At 30.0% G+C, this 14314-nt stretch overlaps 1 long non-coding RNA gene across 2 annotated transcripts; it reads left to right on the forward strand.

Annotated features, from left to right (window-relative positions):
• The first annotated feature begins 469 nt into the window (after positions 1-469).
• LOC147407433 (uncharacterized) lies at positions 470-3268 on the forward strand. 2 transcript variants are annotated; one of them, XR_015176798.1, is made up of 4 exons: positions 470-828; positions 959-1311; positions 1399-1507; positions 2606-3268. It is a non-coding gene; the product is annotated as an uncharacterized LOC147407433 (long non-coding RNA). The 2 variants fall into 2 exon arrangements; XR_015176797.1 differs by lacking the exon at positions 2606-3268 and having other exon boundaries at positions 471-828; positions 1399-2086.
• The last annotated feature ends 11046 nt before the right edge of the window (positions 3269-14314 follow it).

Below are 14314 nucleotides of genomic sequence, written 5' to 3' on the forward strand. Positions count from 1 at the left end.
AATCAAATTGATTCGTTTTCCATTCTCTAAACCTAGAATCAAACTGTAATTTATTCAAAATCGAATCAAATCGGCCTAAAACTATAGGTTTGATTTAATTCTCGATTTGAGTCAGAACAAATTACACCCCTAGTGGAAATAGAATTGCAAATGTGCGAAAACAGAATCCTCCATTCAATTATAACCACGTGTGACAATTATTTTCACGTATGTCTTGAAGTAACCAACGGACTTCGAAGAAAAAGTAGATTCCGTGCACATACCGTCGATTTTAACTTTCTTCGCGTGAAAGAGCGCATGAGAGATACGTTATAGTTCATTTTCGAATTACTCCGAACCAAGAGGTTCATTACAACTTCCCAAACCTCACTTTATAATTTTGGACTTTTCCGAACCTAACTTTCTAATATCGAACTCCGAACCAAGATTCTTTTTTTCCCCTATAAAATGCCCAAATAGGTACCCAACCAGAAGTCACAGCAACGAGAGTTGAGAGAGAGAGAGAGAGACAGAGAGAGAGAGAGAGAAGGGCATTTGGAGTTCAATTTCGAGGCATTTGGCATCTTTATTTGAGTCGCTTTCGCGACTTAGGGTTTGGAATCGAGCTTCTGCAAACCAACAATGGTGGAGCGCACAGAGGATTCGATTTCCAATTCGGGGTCGTTGGTGGAGAAGGTAATGGAGAGAGAACTTTTAAGATCACGATTCGTTCTCCTTCTACTCCTTCGATTCGGATTACGAGAAGAAGCCTTCGTCTCCATCATCCGCGAAACAAGTGATTTATGGGTTGTTCGGTAGACAGAAGCGAGGTTTTAAGCGGAGGAAAATGTACGGAACCCTCTTCGTTTTTTCTCCATTTCTCTTTATATTGGTAGTATGTAAGCCACCTTGTTATTGTCGTTCATTTTTGAACCTGAAATCAAATCCCTAATCCAATTTAATATAATCTTGCGTCCAGAAACCATTAGAGTAGAGTGGAAACAGTGAAAGTTGGCATCGTTAACAGTCTTTTTGGCGAGAGTTAGGGTTTCGAATTGAGCTTCTGCTAGCCAACAATGGTGGAGCGCGCAGAGGATTCGATTTCCAATTCCGGGTCTTTGGTGGAGAAGCTAATGGAGAACCTTCAAGATCTCTATTCGTTCTCCTTCTACTCTTTACGAGAAGAAGCCTTCATTTCCATCATCCGCAAAAAAAAAAAAGTGATTTATGGGTTGTTTTGGGAGACAGAAGCCTGTGTACAAGGGTTTGGGTGGATAAAAATGCATGGAACATTCTTCGATCTTTCTCCATTTCTCTTTACCTATGTAGTTTGTAAGACTCCTTGTTATTGTAATTTATTGATCCAAATTAAACCTGAAATCAAATACCGAATCAAATTTAATCTATTTTTTTTTCTAGAAACCATTAGAGTAGAGAGGAAATACTGAAAGTTGGTGTCTGTTGTTCTTCCTGTATGTGGTGACGCTCAATTTCTTCAGAGCCCCCATCAGTTCTCCAAATTACTAAGGTACCCCCTCTTTTCCATTATTTTATTTACAGAAATCTCCCTCAATTCCATTACGTGATTTTTAATTCTAATTTGATGATCTCTTCTCTAGATCTAGCAGATATAATAATAATATAACAGAACAGAAAGAAATTGCATTGAACATGATATTACTTTCAGCTGCACAGTCATTCTGTAGTCAGAAAACTTTAGAATGCTCTATAACTATCTAGACTCTATAATCATCCTAGGAAATATGTAGACTCTAGTTCAAGAGTTCTCTACTCACGTATAACATAAATATTATTGGACTCTCTAGATTTTTCCACAGTAGTACATACCGTTCAAACACTTTGTGAACCTTGTTAGAAGTTTCCAACTTCTCTGTTGACTATTTTGATTCTGTTATGTCGGATTCATGTAGTGACCTGCAAGTTGGGCCTAACTTAATCAGTATTAATTGGAGGACCTTGGTATACTATTCAGTTTCTTATTCATTGATGTCTGGGAAATTGGTTAAAATTGGGTTGATATACAGAGAGAGTTACTATTGGCACCCCAGCTTTTACTTATTACACCCCAATTAAAAATAAATATAATTAATAAATGGTTGAGAATAAATAAAGTAGTTGGGGTGCCAATAGCTCTCTCTCTCTCTCTCTCTCTCTCTCTCTCTCTCTATATATATATATATATATATTATATATATATATATATGCTAGATTTCTGGTTTTTGGGTTTAAGATGTTATATGAGCCTAATCAAAATTGTTAAAAAGTCCTGGAATTGTATGAACAAGTGTCAAAATGTCTTGTAACGTTGAGATAATAATTTGAGCCAAACCTTTGTAATAGGGGTGCAAGTTAATTCGGTTCAAACCGAGAACCGAACCAAACCGTGAGATTTGGATTGGATTGGTTCGGTTTAAATTGATAATGGTTCGGTTTCGGGTTGAAAAAATGGAGAACCGATGGATTCGGTTCGGTTCTCGGTTCAGATTTTATATATAACCGAACCAAACCGAAAACCGAATCCATATAAGAATTTTTTTTTTCGTAAAAACCCTAAACACCACTCGTTCTTTGCCTCTACTCTCACTGTCGCTCTCATCCCTTGCAGCCAACCTGCGGCTGTGGGCTAAAATCTGACGGTCGGAGTTCGGCTGTCCTCCCTCCCTCATTCCCTTCCTCTCTCTCTCTCTCTCTCACGCGCAGTTGTGTGGGACTGTGCGGCGTGCTGCAGCTCACCTGCGATTGCAGCCTCAAATCAGGCGGCCGACGATCGGCGATCATCCCTCTCTCCCTCTCTCTCTCTCTCTCTTGCAGTTGTGTGGGACTGTACGGGCGTGCGGCTGCGACTGTGGCTGTGGTTGTGGGCTGCCTGAACTCCGACAGCCGACGGCTCATCTCTGTCTCTCTCTCTCTCTTGTTTGCATCGACTGTAAGATGGCCGGTAGAATGGCAGTAGAAGATTTATTTTAAATTGTTTTTTTTTTTTCTTAATTATTGATGACGTTTTTGGCAACCCATGGAACCGAACCGAACCAAACCGAATGAAGGTCGGTTCGGTTCGGTTCGGTTTTACATCATATCGGTTCGGTTCTGGTTTCAATATAATAGAACCGACCTTGGTCGGTTCGGTTCTAATTTTACTCGAAACCGAACCAACCCGAACCGAGTTGCACCCCTACTTTGTAATGTTTGAATGGTGTGTTTTAATCATTATTTTGGGTGTGATAAATTATTTAAGGAATTGGGGTGTGATAATTTATTGCATTGATAACCTTTTGGTACATTATGTTGGATGGAGTTTTATAGTTGATAGATTAATTTTAATTTATTTATTTTTCTAATTGGGGAATATCATGAGCCTTGGATATACGAATTGTACTTGAACTACTTTCTCGAGAGTGAGATCGAATGAAGGTTATTTAGAGAGTTTGAAGTGACATCGATTAGCTTGTAACGAGTATACAAATGTGCATGACATAAATGAATGACATAAGGGAAAATAGCTCAGCATTGGATTTAGGATGGTCAATCATAGATACATTTGTAAGTGGTAGTTTTCTAAGATCTAGCATCTGCTTTCTTTAAATGGTCAGACTTCTGAAATATGGGATTTCTACATTGAACATGATATTACTTTCAGATGTGTGGTCATTTTGCAGTCAGAATCAATCATTTGTTTCGTAATTTCCTTGCTTGTGAATTGGACTGTTGTATTGCGTTTTAGCTCCTCGTTTTATATTTGATAGATCTAGTAGTCCCTTTAATTGGTTCTCTTATGCTGATTTCTTCAGATTCTTTTATAACATTTTGGGTTTTTTTAGTTACCATGTCTTTATTATAGCTCTTACTAACTATATAATTTCTCTTGGTGACATTCATAACTTAATTGAAGTGTGTTAGTTACTTTTTTAGCATTGGGCTCCATATTTTTTAAAGCATCCTATATTAGTTTCTTTCATGTTTCCAAATATTACAATGTTATTAGTAAAAGGAGATGTTGAGTGCAAGAGCGTACCTCACTAATGTTTTCAACAGATTTAGTGTTATAATGACATGCCAATTTTTGTGATTTTATAAAATGTTCTCATTTCAATTTCTAATGATATTTTGGAAGTGTTTTTTGTCCCCATTTATTTAGTTTTCAAAAGCATTGTTATTTTCCTATTGAAAGTATTCGAGTTTCTCCTTCTCAGATTTTTCAAAAATGTTAATTTCTCCTCTTTAGTATAATGTTCTTTCAGTAGTGTTAGTGTTACCATTTCCTTATTTTTCCAAAAATTTGTTATTTCACTTTGATAAGCATTCAAGTTTCTCATTCTAAGATTTTTGAAAAAGGTTAAGTCCTCCATTTGAGTTCCAATATTCTTACAAAAATTTAAAAGTTACCCATTCTCTATTTTTCAAAAGTTTTGTTGTTTCACTTTTGAAAGCATTCGAGTTTCTCCTTTTGGGATTTTCTAAAATGGTAGATTCCTCCTTTAGAGTCCAACGCTCTTTTATTATCTTTATATATATTTAAAATTTTTTGTTTCTCTTTTAAATTCATTCAAGTTCCTCCTCCTAGGATTTTTGAAAGTGGAAGAGTTTTCTTTTTGAATTCTAATGTTCTTTCAAGAGTTTCAATGTTACCCAGTTTTCAATTTTTTAACAGTTATGTTGTTTCTCGTTTTAAAGCAATTGAATTCCTCCCGAGATTTTCGAAAATGGTATAGATCTCCTTTTGAGTCCCAACGTTTTTTAAAATTGTCAAAGTTATGTTTAATTATCTTTCAAATGCTTTGTAATATCTCTTTTGAGATTTTCGAAAATGGAAGAGTTTTCTTTTTTGAGTTCAATGTTCTTTTAGAAGTGTTAGTGTTACCATTTCTTTGTTTTTAGAAAACTTTTTGTTTCTCTTTTAAATTCGTTCAAGTTCTTCCTCCTAATGTATTAAAAAATGGAATAGTTGTTTTTTTCGAGTTTGAACATTCTTTCAAAAGTTTCATTGCTACCCATTTTCTATTTTTCAAAAGTTATGTCGTTTCTCGTTTTAAAGCAATTGAGTTTCGAAATGGTATAGATCTCATTTCGAGTCACAATGTTTACTTAAAATCGTGAAAGTCATTTTTATTCTCTTTCAAACGCTTTGTTATTCGCTTTTGAAAACATTTTGTTTTCTCTTTCTAAGATTTAATTAAAATAATAAATTCTCTATTTGAGTTCCAACATTTTTCATTAAGGTCAATGTTACCCTTTCTTTACTTTAAAAAAATTTCTTTTCCTTTTTTGAAATTGTTAAAGTTTTTCCTTCTATATTTTTGAAATTGGTTGATTTCTATGTTCTTGTTAAATTTTTTTATAGAAATGTCAGTTTTACCCACTATTTATTTTTAAAAGCTCGCGTATTTCCCTTTTGAAATCATTCGGTTTTCTCTTTTTGGTATATTCTACAATGGTAGAGTTCTCCTTTTGAAGTTTTAACAATCTTTCAAAGTGTTTTTTTGTCACCCTCTCTCTATAATTCAAAAGAATTTTATTTAATAATAAAAAGCATTCAAGTTTCTCCTTTTCAAACTTCTAAAAATATTAGGTTTACCCTTTCAAGTCTAATGTTCTTTTAGATGTGTTGGTGTTACTTTTTTCTTATTTTTCCAAATCCTCGTTTCTCTTTTTAAAATAGTTAAATTTCTCATTTTAAGTTTTTTGAAAAAGGACAAGTTCTTTCGAGTTCCAATGTTTTTCACAATTTACAAATTCTTTTTATTTCGAAAGTTTTATTGTTTCTCTTTTGAAAGTTTTGAGTGTCTCCTTTTTAGATGTTTGAAATGGTAGCTTTCTCCTTTATTGTTGAATGTCTTTTTAGAATTGTTAGTATTTCGTTTTCTTTATTTTTGAAAAACTTTGTTGTTTCTCTGCTAAATTCATTTAAGTTTCTCTTCCTAACCTTTTCGAAAAAAGAAAAAATTTTCTTTTCGAGTTCGAATGTTCTTTCAACACTTATGATGTTTGCCATTTTCTATTTCTTAAAAGATAAAGTCATTTTCTGTTTTTAAGCAACTGAGCTTTTCCTTCTAAGATTGTCAAATATATCTCCTACTTAGTCCCAACATTTATTTAGAATTGTCAAAGTCATTCAATTGAGCTTTCGGAAATGTTAGTGTACTACTTTTCTTATTTTTCAAAAACTTGGTTGTTTCCCTATTAAAGGCATTCAAGTTTCTCCTTCTAAAATATTAGAAAAAGTAAAGAGTTTTCTTTTCAAGTTGCAACGTTCTTTCAAAAGTTTTTAAATTACCTATTCTTTAAATTTCAAAAATTGAGTTGCGTCTCTTTTAAAAGGAAATTAGTTTCTTCTTGTGTGATTTTTGAAATAGTAGATTTCTCCTCTATAGTCCAACGTTCTTTTAGAAGTGTTGGTGTTACCATTTCTTTGTTTTAAGAAAACTTTTTCTGTTCTCTTTTAAATTCATTCAAGTTCCTCCTAAGATTTTTGAAAATTGAAGAGTTGTCAACATTTTCTAGTTCTAACGTTCTTTCAAAAGTTTTAGTGTTACCCAAGTTTCTTTTTTCAAAAGTTATGTGTTTCTCATTTTAAAGCATTCGAGTTTCCCTTCCGAGTCACAACGTTTTATAAAATTGTCAAAGTTATTTTTTATTGTCATTCAACAAATTCTTTATTATTTACCTTTAAAAAACATTCAATTTTTCTAAGATTTCCAAAAATGGTAGATCCGCTATTTGAGTTCCAACATTTTTCAGAAGTGTCAATGCTTCCCATTCTTTACTTTTAAAAATCTTTGTCCTTTCTTTTTTCTAAATTCTTAAACTTTTTTCCTCATGAGATTTTCGAAATTGGTCGATTTCTCATTTCAAATTGAAATATCTTTTAGAAATGTCTATTTTTTTTTACGCTTTATTTATTTCAAAATCTCTCGCTTACTTCCCTTTTGAAAACTTATGATTTTCTCTTATTTATATTTTGTAAAATGGTAGAGTTCTCCTTTGATGTTCTAACAATCTTTCAGAAGTGTTTTTCGTCACCCCTTCTTTATTTTTCCAAAGAATTTTTATTCTCCAATTAATAGCATTCAAGTTTTTCCTTCTCAAATTTCCACACTTGTTAGATTTGCCATTTCTAGTCTAATGTTCTTTTAGAAGTATCGATGTTACCTTTTTTATATTTTTCCAAAACTTTGTTGTTTCTTTTCAGAAAGTGTTCAAGTTTTTCATTTTATGATTTTCAAAAAGGAAAGAGTAGTCCTTTCATGTTCGAATGTTCTTTCAAAGGTTTTGTTGTTTCTCTTTTGAAAACAATTGAGTGTCTTCTTGTAAAATTTTCGAAATGGTTGATTTCTCTTTTCTAGTGCAACGTTCTTTTTGAAGTGTTAGTGTTACCATTTCTTTATTTTTAAAAAACTTTGTTGCTACTTTTTTAAATTCATTCGAGTTTCAACATTCTTTCAAAAATTGACTTATTCCTCCTCTTAGTCCCAATGTTTTTTTGAAGATATGTTTCATTATCATTCAAACTCTTTTCCATCTATCTTTCTAAAGCATACACTTTTCTCATTCTAAGATTTCCAAAAATGGTTGATTCTTTATTCTATTCCAACATTTTTCAGAAATTTTGAAAAGCTTTGCTATTTCCTTTTTTTAATTCGTTAAAGTGTTTCAAAGAAGATTTTCGAAATTGATCAATCTCTCTTTTTTAGTTATAAACCGTTTTCTTTCGGAAAAGTCAATTATACCCTTTGCTTATTTTCAAATGTTAGACTATGTCCGAGTTGAAAACATTCGATTTTCTCTTTTTTATATTTTCTAAAATGGTTGAGTTCTCCTTTGGAGTTCTAAAAGTCTTCAGGAGATATTTTTAAAAATCCTTTATTTTTCAAAAGAAGTTTTATTTTCCAATTGAAAATATTCGAATTTCTCTTTCTCAAAATTTTGAGAATTTTAGATTTATCGTTACGAGTCTAATGCTCTTTTGAAAATGGCAGTGTTCTCTTTTTCTTATTTTTTCAAAACTTTGTTGTTTCCCTTTTAAAGGCACTCAAGTTTCACTTTCTAAGATTTTCAAAAAAGTAAATTTCTTTTCTTGTTGCAACATTCTTTCAAAATTTTTAAAATACCCATTTTTAAAATTTCAAAAATGTAGTTGTTTCTCTTTTCAAAGGAAATGAGTTTCTTCTTGTGTGATTTTGAAATGGTAGATTTATTTGTTGCTTTTCTTTAAATTCATTCAATTTCACCTAAGATTTTCGAAAATTGAAGAGTTGTGTTTTCTAGTTTTAATGTGCTTCCAAAAATTTTACTGTTACCCAAGTTTCATTATTCTAAAGTTATGGTATTTCTCATTTTAAAGCATTCAAGTTTCTCCTTCTGAGTCCCAAGGTTTTATAAATTTGTCAAACTTTTGTTTTAGTATCTTTCAACAAATGTTTTGTTATTACCCTTTAAAAAAAATTCAATTTTCTATTTCTAAAATGTTCGAAGATGGTAGAGTCGCTATCCGAGTTCCAACATTTTTCAAAAGTGTCAGTGTTTCACTTTTATAAAGGTTTGTCGTTTCCTTTTTCTAAATTGGTAAAGTTTTTTCCGTATGAGATATTCGAAATTGGTTGATTTCTCCTTTCAAGTTGAAATACCTTTTAGAAATGTCAAATTTTTAACCCTTTTTTTATTTCAAAATCTCACGCTTATTTCCCTTTTGTAAACATTTGATTTTCTCTTATTAATATTTTCTAAAATGGTAGAGTTCTCTTTTGATGTCCCAACAATCTTTCAAAGTGTATCTCACGCTTATTTCCCTTTTGTAAACATTTGATTTTCTCTTATTAATATTTTCTAAAATGGTAGAGTTCTCTTTTGATGTCCCAACAATCTTTCAAAGTGTTTTTCGTTAGCGGTTCTTTATTTTTCAAAAGAATTTTAATTTTCCAATTAATAGCATTCAAGGTTTTTCCTTCTCAAAGTTCCATACTTGTTAGATTTGCCATTTCTTGTTTAACGTTCTTTCAGAAGTGTCAGTGTTAACTTTTTCATATTTTTGCAGAACTTTTTTGTTTCCCTTTAGAAAGCATTCCAGTTTCTCATTTTATGATTTTCCAAAAAGAAAGAGTACTCCTTTTGTGTTCCAATGTTCTTTCAAAAGTTTCAAAAATTCCCATTCTTGATATTTCAAAGGTTATGTTGTTGCTCTTTTGAAAGCAATTGTGTTTCCTCTTGTAAAATTTTCAAAAAGGTAGATTTCTCTTTTATAGTCCAACGTTCTTTTGGAAGTGTTAGTTTTCCCATTTCTTTGTTTTTAAAAAACTTTGTTGCTTCTCTTATATTTATTGGAGTTCCACTGAATTTTCGAGTTTCAACATTCTTTCAAAACTTTCTTCCTTACCCAATTTCTGTTTTACAAAAGCTGTGTTTTTTCCTCCTCTTAGTTACAATGTTTTTTAAATTTTCGAAGATATGTTTCATTATCTTTCAAAAACTTTTCCATCTCCCTTTTTAAAGCATACACTTTTCTCCTTCTAAGATTTCAAAAAATGGTAAATTCTCAATTCTAGTTCCAAATTTTTTCAGAAGTTAGAATGTTACACATTTTTTAGTCTTAAAAAGCTTTGTTATTTCTTTCTTTTTTAGTTCCTTAAAATTTTTCCATATAAGATTTTGGAAATAGGTCGATCTCTATTTCTTAGTTATAAACTGTTCTTTTGGAAAAGTCAATTATACCCTTTCTTTACTTTCAAATGCTCGCCTATTTCCAAGTTGAAAACATTCGATTTTCTCTTTTTGATATTTCTAAAATGGTTTGAGTTCTCCTTTGGAGTTCTAAAAATCTTCATGAAATAATTTTTAAATCCTTTCTTTATTTTTTAAAAGACTTTTTATTTTCCAATTAAAAATATTCAAATTTCTTTCTCAAAATTTTAAACATGTTAGCTTAGTCTTTTCTAGTCTAACTATCTTTCGAAAATGCCATTGTTCCCTTTTTCTTATTTTTCCAAAATTTTGTTTTTTCCCGTTTAAAAACATTCAAGTTTCTCTTTCTAAGATTTTCGAAAAAGTAAGAGTTTTATTTTCGAGTTGCAACGTTCTTTCAAAAGTTTGTAAGATACCCATTCTTTAAATTTCAAAATTTGGGTTTTTTCTCTTTAAAAGGAAATGAGTTTCTTCTTATGTGATTTTTCAAATGGTAGATTTCTCCTCTATAGTCCAACATTCTTTTAGAAGTGTTAGTGTTACCATTTTGTTTTTTAGGAAAACTTTGTTGCTTTTATTTTAAATTCATTATAGTTCCTCCTAAGATTTTCGAAAATTGAAGTTTTTCCTCAAATTTTCACACTTGTTAGATTTTCTATTTCTAGTCTAACGTTCTTTCAAAAGTGTTGGTGTTACCTGATTTTTATTTTTCCAAAACTTCGTTGTTTCCCTTTAGAAAGCATTCAAGTTTCTCATTTTATGATTTTCAAAAAAGAAAAAAGTACTCCTTTCGTGTTCCAATGTTCATTCCAAGGTTTTGAAAATACTCATTCCCTATATTTATAACGTTTCTGTTTCGAAAGCAATTGAGTTTCTTCTTGTAAAATTTTTGAAATGGTATATTTCTCTTTAATAGTCCAACTTTCTTTTAGAAGTGCTAGTGTTACCAGTTCTTTGTTTTTAAAAGACTTTGTTGCTTCTCTTTAATATTCATTTGAGTTCCACCAAATTTTTGAATTTCAACATTTTTTCAAATGTTTCTGCCATAACCAATTTCCATTTTTCAAATGATGAGTTGCTCCTCCTCTTGGTCACAATGTTTTTTTAAATTTGTGCAGATATGTTTCAATATCTTTCAAATGCTTTTCAATCTCCCTTTTGAAAATATACACTTTTGTCCCTCTTAAGATTTCCAAAAATGGTAGATTCTCTATTCTAATTCCAACATTTTTCAGAAGTTTGAATGTTCCCCATTGTTTACTTTTAAAAAGTTTTGTTATTTCCATATTTTAATTCGTTCAAATGCTCACCTATTTCTGAGTTGAAAACATTCGATTTTCTCTTTTTGATATTTTCTAAAATGGTTGAGTTCTTTGAAATTCTAAAAGTCTTCATTTTTTAGAATCCCTTCTTTATTTTTCAAAAGAATTTTTATTTTCAATTTAAAATATTCGAATTTCTTTTTCTCAAAATTTTAAAAATGCTAACTTAATCTTTTCGAGTCTTAACGCTCTTTCGGAAATGTCAGTGTTTCCTTTTTCTTATTTTTCAAAATTTTTGTTGTGTCCCTTTTAAAGGTATTCAAGTTTCTCTTTCTAAGATTTTCAAAAATAGTAAGTTTTCTTTTCAATTTGAATCGTTGTTTCAAAATTTTTAAAATACCCATTCTTTAAATTTTAAAAATTGATTGTTTTCTCTTTTAAAAGGAAATGAGTTTCTTCTTGTTTGATTTTTCAAATGGTAGATTTCTTCTGTATAGTCCCACATTCGTTTAGAAGTGTTAGTGTTACCATTTCTTTGTTTTAAGAAAACTTTGTTGCTTTTCTTTTAAATTCCATCAAGTTCGTCTAAGATTTTCGAAAATTGAAGAGTTGTGTTTTCTTGTTCTAACGTTCTTTCAAAAGTTTTAGTGTTACTCAAGTTTAATTTTTCAAAAGTTATGGTATTTCTCATTTTAAAGCATTCGAGTTTTTGCTTCTGAGTCACAAGGTTTTATTCAATTGTAAAAGTTTTGTTTTATTATCTTTCAACAAATTGTTTATTATTCTCCTTTCTAGTGAATTCCTTTTATAAATATTAATTTTTTTAACCCGTTCTTTATTTCAAAATCTCTCGCTTATCTCCTTTTTGAAAACATTTGATTTTCTCTTATTAATATTTTCTAAAATGGTAAAGTTCTCCTTTAATGTTCTAACAATCTTTCAAAATTGTATTTCGCCACCCCTTCTTTACTTTTCAAAAGAGTTTTTTTTTCTTCTAATTAATAGCTTTTAGGTTTTTCCTTCTCAAAATTCCATACTTGTTAGATTTGCAATTTCTTGTTTCACGTTCTTTCAGAAGTGTCGGTTTTACCTTTTTTCATATTTTTCCAAAATGTTTTTGTTTCCTTTTAGAAAGCGTTCAAGTTTCTCATTTTATGATTTTCAAAAACAAAAGAGTACTATTTTCGTGTTCCAGTGCTCTTTCAAAGGGTTCGTAAATACCCATTCTTGATATTTCAAAGGTTTTGTTGTTTCTCTTTTGAAAGCAATTGTGTTTCTTCTTGTAAAATTTTCGAAATGATAGATTTCTCTCTTATAGTCCAATGTTCTTTTAGAAATGTTAGCTTTACATTTCTTTGTTTTTACCTTTTGAAAGCATACACTTTTCTCCTTCTAAGATTTTCATCATTTTTCTCTATTCTCTATTCTAGTTCCAGCATTTTTCAGAAGGTTGAATGTTACCCATTTTTTACTTTTAAAAAGCTTCGGCATTTCCTTTTTTTAATTTGTTAAAATTTTTCCATATAAGATTTTCGAAATATGTTGATTTTTTTAGTTATAAACATTTCTTTTTGACTTCTAAAAGTCTTCATGAAATATTTTTTCAAATCCTTTCTTGTTTTTTAAAAGAATTTTTATTTTTCAATCGTAAATATTCGAATCTCTTTCTCAAAATTTTAAAAATGATAACTTAATCTTTTCGTGTCTGATGATCTTTCGGAAATGTCAGAGTTTCCTTTTTCTTATTTTTCAAAATATTTACTTCTTCCATTTTCAAGGCATTCAAGTTTTTCTTTTTAAGATTTTCTAAAAATAAAGAGTTTTCTTTTCGAGTTGCAACGTTCTTTCAATTGTTTTAAAATATTCCCATTCTTTATATTTCAAAAATTGATTTGTTTCTCTTTTAAAAGAAAATGATTTTCTTCTGTGTTATTTTTGAAATGGTAGATTTCTCCTGTATAGTCCAACGTTCTTTTAGAAGTGTTAGTGTTACCATTTCTTTGTTTTAAGAAAAATTTGTTATGTTTCTTTGAAATTTATTCTTGTTCTTCCTAAGATTTTTGAAAATTGAAGAGTTGTGTTTTCTAGTTCTAACATTCTTTCAAAGGTTTTAGTGTTACCCAAGTTCATTTTTCAAAAGTTATTGCATTTCTCATTTTAAAGCATTCGAGTTTCTCCTTCCGAGTCACAACGTTTGATAAAATTGTCAAAGTGTTATTTTATTATGTTTCCACAAATACATTGTTATTTCCCTTCAAATTTTTTTCGGTTTTCTTCTTCTATGATTTTCGAAAATGTTAGATTCGCATTCCATTTCCAACATTTTTTTGAAGTGTAAATTTTTTCCTATTCATTAATTTTTTAAAAACTGTCCTTTTCCTTTTCCTAAATTGATAAACTTTTTTCCTTGTGAGATTTTCAAAATTGATCGATTTCTCCTTGGTCGTTTAAATACCTTTTAGCAATGTCAAAATTTTTTAATCCTGTCTTTATTTCAAAATCTCTCGCGTATTATCTTTTTGAAAACATTTGATTTTCTCTTATTAATATTTTCTAAAATGGTAGAGTTCTCCTTTAATGTTTTAACAATCTTTCAAAAGTGTTTTTCGCCACACTTTCTTTATTTTTCAGAAGAATTTTTATTTTCCAATTAATAGCATTGATATTTTCCCTTTTCAAATTTTCGTATTTGTTAGATTTTCCATTTCTCATTTAATGTTTTTTTAGAAGTGTCGGTGTTACCTATTTCTTATTTTTCTAAAACTTTGTTGTTTCCCTTTAAAAAGCATTGCAGTTTCTTATTTTATGTAAAGAGTATTCCGTTCATGTTCCAATGTTCTTTCAAAGGTTTTGTGGTTTCTTTTTTGAAAGCAATTGCGTTTCTTCTTCTAAAATGTTATAAATGGTAGATTTCTCTTTTATAGTCCAATATTCTTTTAGAAGTGTTAGTTTTCCCATTTATTTGTTTTTAAAAAACTTTGTTGCTTTTCATATAAATTCATTCAAGTTCCATTGAATTATTCAGTTTCAACTTTTGTCCAAAAGTTTCTTCCTTACCCAATTTCAATTTTACAAAAGTTTTGTTTTTTCTCTTTTAAGTCACAATGTTTTTTTAAATTTTCGAAGATATGTTCCATCTCCCTTTTGAAAGCATACAATTTTTTCCTAAGATTTCCAAAAATGGTAGATTCTCTATTCTAATTTCAACATTTTTTTAGAAGTTTGAATGTTACCCTTTATTTTCAAATGTTCGCCTTATTCCGAATTGAAAACGTTAGATTTTCTCGTTTTGATATTTTCTAAGATGGTTGAGTTCTCCTTTGGAGTTCTAAAAGTCTTCACGAAATATTTTTTAAAATACCTTCTCTATTTTTCAAAAG

Source organism: Akebia trifoliata, chromosome 3 (assembly GCF_017979445.1).
Source record: "Akebia trifoliata isolate Shusen 1 chromosome 3, ASM1797944v1, whole genome shotgun sequence".
Classification (NCBI taxonomy): Eukaryota; Viridiplantae; Streptophyta; class Magnoliopsida; order Ranunculales; family Lardizabalaceae; genus Akebia; species Akebia trifoliata.